Genomic DNA, 6,000 nt, shown 5'->3' with positions numbered 1-6,000 from the left:
CGTGTGAGCAAGAGCTACAGCCCTGTGAAAGACATCCCTCTGAAAACAGTTTTTTTGAGTAACAGGGACAAATGTGTGCAATTTCAGAGACTCACTCATAAGACACAGACAGAAGGAGAAGAGAAAGCCTTTTTCTGCTGTCGCCCTGTTCCATGTATTTTTATCTGCTTCTTGGTGTGATTAATGCCAGCTAAAAGCACCTCTGACCTTTCTGATGGATTTATGGACTTCACGGTACAATAACTTAGTGTTTCCTTGTGCATTCATTTTCCCTGCATTGATATTTGTCATTTACAGGGTTCAGAGTTTGGCCTTTTCCCTCCTACATATATTGTTTGCTTCCTATGATGATTGGTTGACAGTCCCTCCGGCTCTTCACAGGGAGGTTTAAGTGGTCTGGTGTCATCTCAGAGCAGCACAATTCACTGGAGAGGTTGTTAACGGCATGATGTGAACCACTGATCTTTAATGCAGCTTGGTTTATATGTATTATGTGGTGAAAAGACATACGTTATCAGCCTGAGGATCACACACAGATGTGTTAATATAACCTCCTGGTTAAGAGTGTATAGAAAGGGTCACGTCTCTTGTGGTAAGTATCACTATGAATCTTCCCTTTTAAAGGATTCACACCACAGGACAATTTTTGACCCGCGTAATAATTGAAAAATTCTTAGAACATCTTATTCTCTCCTTAAAGCAGAGTAAATTTACCGAAGATGTCCTGTAATTGAGATTTATTAGCATGGCCAGCATTATTTATCTGAAATTTAACAATAATAATAATAAATTGTGAGGAGAGAGAGCAACAGAAAAACAAACTAAACAGATTAATTGTATTGCATTCAATAATCACTGGGTAAGTATCTATACTGTATGTAGGCCTTACATGGCATTAAGTAGTGGGACTAGTAATCACCAGAGACTCCACAAAACAATATTATCATGAAACAATATTATGATTTTAATTTTTAATTTATATTGCAGTCTATTACCCTTTTCAATTCCAAATTAAGGAAAACTTTGTTAAAATTTCTTTTATCTAATAAGACAATTTTCAGTCTGTTCATGTCACTTTAATCATTTCTATTGCAGCAAAATATATCTAGTGGACTTACAAAGCAAAATTAGTAGTTTTTGTCCATGTCTTGATTCAGTATTGCTACGCAAAATATTGCTGTATAACAATATTTTGCATGGCAAGTAAGTAGTAGTTGCAGAGGGCAAATTTAGTAATAATATTAAAGTAGAATTAAAATTAAAATCAATGTGGCCTAATCATTATCCATGGTCTTGTGGTAGGTAAATTTGTAAAAAAAAAACAAAAAACAAACAAACAAAGCCACACACACAACACAGCAACACCAAAAAAGAAACAACTTCTACTGCATATTAAAACCAGTTCATTTTTTAGTAATCTTAGCAATTCATTGTGAATTTAAAACAAGAGGCTGTTGAAACCACAGGCAGCGAGATGAATGTTTCCTGCTGTTTTAATAAAGTTCTTATACTTTATTCAATTTTACAAGCCTATGCACATAAAGAGTAAAGAAAATAACTTAGTTAAAAGCACTTCATTCCAGTATTGTAAAATATTTATATTTGTTTACTCTACTGTTGCTCCCTTTGGCAATTTCTTTTTACTTCCCTGCGTATACTTAATTAATGTTGCCATACTTGTTTCGTACATTTTCAATAATAATACTTTTTTTAAAATATAAACGCTTATTCTATATTAAAACCAATTTATTTCAGTAATCTCAGCAATTCATTGTGAATTTAAACCGTTAAAACCACAAGCAGTGAGATTACTATTTACTGCTGTTTTAATAAAGTTCATATTTGTACATATACGGAGGGGAGAACTTGCAGTTAAAAACACCTCCTTTGTAATTCATTTTCAGTCTTGTATTTTTTTTATACTTCCCTGTCCCTTGTAAATGTTTAATAAAAATATATGATAAAAATGTCCAAATAAATAAATAAATGTGATTATTCCACATTTAACACTAGAAAACATGATGTTTCCTTTTAATTGCATCACCTGTGAGCAGAACCTTTTAACAGGTGTCTTTTGTAATGCATGGATCTATTATAGTCCTCGTGCACTTACGTAGCGGGTTTTACGCTTTACGTAACGCCGCAGGGTGACGCCGGCAGACGTAAGACAGCCACAGTGAATAAAACGCCACTGATGCTGACAGAAAGTGGCAATACCAGTGGTTCGTAAAATTCGGTTGACGCAGGATTATACCACTTTGTCGACGATGAATTGCAGTCCACGGAAGGTAAATGTACCTGTATTTATTTTGAATAAAGTACTAAATCACTGCGGTTTGCTGAAATTGATGCTAAACGCGATTAGCATGCTAGCTACATTAGCATAGTCACAGTGAAGAAGGAAGTAGCCTAATGTTAATGGTAGCCGGCTTTCTTTTACTTTAGTTTGCTAACGTTACTTCAAGAGGCAACGCCACAATGTAGAAATACTCTTATACAAGTAAACGTTGGAAAACATACTTCAGTCAAGTACAGCAAGTAAATATTGGCATCAAAATGTACTCATTCATAATGAAGTCAATTTCAGATGTAGAATAATATAAATCACCAGACTGCAATCAGTGATGCATTATTGTGTTAATATTCATTTAAATGACTTTATATTTTACAGCGTAGCTTAATTTATAACAATATAACATAATTCAAAAGTTGATTTACAAATATTCTCTTGCTCCTGACTCTTGAGTCAGCATTTCCCCACTGTGGGCTTCATAAAGTCTTGAATCATTGTAGCTTATAACTAATTTGTAATTCATATTAATCTTAATCTTAACTAAAGTTGTTAAAAATAAATGTAGGCTAGTTAATACTATTTATATTTGCCACTGAAATGTACCTGAGTATAAATATTAAGTAACACAAAAAAAAAATAATACTCATTTAAAGTACCAGGGACCTCAAAATTTTACATATGTACAATAGTTGGATACATTTATTTTCTTATATTTCACTACTGCAGAGGTCTCAGTGTGGCAGCAGTCTATGTTACTCTTACATTGTTAGTGTGTGTTCATAGTGTCAGCTAAGTATGGCTGAACAATTGGTCCAAATGTTATCAAAACTTCAGTAAAGCCAAGTGCAAAACCCAAAATGCAGGAGCTGCAACTTTTTTGATAAAGGCAAAATGTGTCACAAATTATAAATGAAATTTTGTTGTGCTCCAGAGATGCTCTGACCTACAAATCATATTCGAGACATAAGATATTGTGCTTGTTTGGCACGGACTGTATGCTCTATGGTACAGACCCAAAAATCGCATAATTTCTATATTTTTTTTCTGAAAATGAAAAGCAAAAATTACCATTGCCACTAAATTTGAGAATCAGGTCACAATATCTGTCATAATAATTGCAATATAATTTTTTTTTTTTGAATATTGTGCAGCCCAACAGCTAAGCTAGATATGAAACTACTCAGTATGAGATGGCACATTGGTGATTTAAGTGTTAAAATGGCTAATGAGATGGACATTTGTGCTCGTTAGACAGAGAGGACCAGGAAACTCTCCTTGGACCCTGTGAGGTGTCTCCCACCGGCTGCAGCTTCGCTCTGTTGCAGAGGGCGGCCCGAAATCCACCAGCTTCTTCGCCGCCGTTCTTCGTTCAGTCTCCACTCCGACTCTACTGGTTGTAAAAACAAGTTGGTTGTCTGTTGTTTTATTGCCTCACTAAAGATTTTCCTAATGAGTTTATTTTCTCCAGTGATACTTTCAAGGCTTCTTTAGTACAGCATGATGTTCATTTAATAAATTATGGTCCTATTTGAAATAGTCAACAAAGAAGGCTGTTCTCTAATATTAATAATAACCATAATAATCATAATCCTCAATATCATAATAATAATGATAAAGTTTGTTTGTATACCAGACTTATAACACTTACAAAAAACAGTGTTACAAAGATCTTTACGTATTAAATATAAGCATAGGGAAAAGAAGATGAATAAGAGCAATGGATGATCAAAAACTGTGAATAAAACGCCAAGGAAAAAAAGTAAAAACACAGGGGAAATTTAAAATAAAATGGAGCAGTGCAAAACTAAAATGCAATGTCAAGAGGAAGGTTTCAGTTGACTCAATCATAATCACAAAAAAAAAAACATAAAAATTTAAAGGCGACATGATAAGCCTTTAATTAAAGATCCGTCTTCAGAAGTGATTAAAAAGGAGATACTGACGTAGCAAGCTGGAGTTCCTCATACAGGTCGCTCCACAGCCAAGGAGTCCCGACAGCAAATGCTAGGCCCCCTTTAGTTTTGATGACATGTTTTAGGGCACAGCTATCTTGTGATTAACAAGTTGCAGCTGCAGCTTTGTCCTCGTGTTTCAGTCAGATCCACTCCTCGCTCCTACCTAGCTCCACCCTCTCGTCCGAATATGGTCACTTCTGACTTCAAAAAACCCCAGAAAGGCAATGGTCAAAATGCCTAACTCGAGGCTTCAAAATGGTAGCCCACAAATCAATGGGTTCACAATAGCGACACTTACTTCTTTTGTTTTCTTTCTTTCTTTTTTTAAATGATTATTTTTTTGAATTTTTGCCTGTATTGATATACAGGCACAGTCTGTGGCCACAGGGCTCCCAAGCCATGACTCAGGATTGCATCATTTCATATAATTTTATTGTTAATTGATTGGTGCAACATATGTGCAGGCAGGCAATAAAAATAGTGTGAAATATCACTTTATCTCCAGTGACCGCACTGGCATATAACCTGCTGAGGTGGGCTGACGTTGTTTGCCGTAGCTTTTTGATTACTCCCTGCATTACTCCGTGACTCAGACTGTATCAGTCAGGCTGTGTTGTGATTTGAATCAGTGGGTAAATTAGTGTTCACTGTCTTACTGTAGCAAATAAGAAATAAAGATCAAATGGCAAGACTTGAAACTTCTCCAATGAGAGCAGTTGAGAGTAATTGTCTGGTCTGTTTGCCATACTGGCGCGAAGCTGTTGTTATCATCAAAGACGGGGCGTAACGCATATTAACGCACATCAAGAAGAGTGATCACACAATATGTGGTTCTGTTATTCACTAATGTCCAGTAGTTCATCAGAAGAGATCATTATACTGTCGTTCTAACATTTTTTCCCTCCATGGTACAGAAGCTACAGTTTATATTAAAGTTATAAATTTATGTTGGAGTGACATTAACATCAGGAAATCATTGATGAAGGATTCTGTCCAGCTGTGTGCCATTACAGGAAGGATGATGGAGGATTTTTTAGAAGGCCAGAGAGCTTTACCAGTCCATCTTCCCTTGACTCCATATTGTTTAGGAAATAAAAATCATTTTCATAGAGGAAACCTAGGTTGAAAACCTATAGCATTGTATTCTTATATGAGACATCCCATGCAACGTGATCAACATGACCGTCACTGACGTCTGACCTCTCCCTCCTTCAGCTGAATCTTTCTGTCGGCCATTAACAGCGGAGACTTGCTCAGCTTTCTGCACTCGTCAGCTGCAGTTAGTGTCATGAGTGTGTTAGGATCAGGGTACTGCTTCAGGCGACAATGAGACATTGCTTGATTTACACCCATTATTTTTCTAGTGTTTTCCACTGGGTCTGCACGAAATGTCTGACTGATGGAGGAAGCACACAATTGAAAGAACATTTACTATATACACTTATTGTAGAAACTGTAAAAACAAATTTTTATTGAGAATAATACCTTTATAGCAGTACTTAAATAATTTATCAATTAAATGATTAATTGAGAGAAAATGTATCAATGACAATTTTGTTATCAGATGATAATTTATGCTACATAACACTTGCTGATTATAGCGCTGTCTGATTCTCTTTTCTGGATTTATATCTCTGGCAGATTAAATAATTTCTGTAGTTGTCAGACAAAATAATTAATAAGACTTTATTCTGGGCTGGGTTTGGCATTTGTAATTAATTTCAGCATGTCAGGCTAAGTGATTAACATGCT

General features: G+C 35.5%; 1 long non-coding RNA gene across 2 annotated transcripts in view; it reads left to right on the top strand.

Moving 5' to 3' along the window:
- Window positions 1-2,146: 2,146 nt before the first annotated feature.
- Window positions 2,147-6,000, top strand: part of LOC148188670 (uncharacterized) — a 46,274-nt gene continuing 42,420 nt past the window's right edge. Inside the window, exons 1-2 of one of the 2 annotated variants that reach the window (XR_015777329.1) lie at window positions 2,147-2,288; window positions 3,549-3,686. This is a non-coding gene — a long non-coding RNA (uncharacterized LOC148188670). Of the gene's footprint in view, window positions 2,289-3,544; window positions 3,687-6,000 lie in introns of both variants that reach the window. The other variant, XR_015777330.1, reaches the window with a different exon arrangement.

This window comes from Plectropomus leopardus, chromosome 9 (assembly GCF_026936395.1).
Source record: "Plectropomus leopardus strain MGB_pleo_1.0 chromosome 9, ASM2693639v1, whole genome shotgun sequence".
Classification (NCBI taxonomy): domain Eukaryota; kingdom Metazoa; phylum Chordata; class Actinopteri; order Perciformes; family Serranidae; genus Plectropomus; species Plectropomus leopardus.
This window is presented reverse-complemented; position numbering and strand designations above follow the sequence as displayed.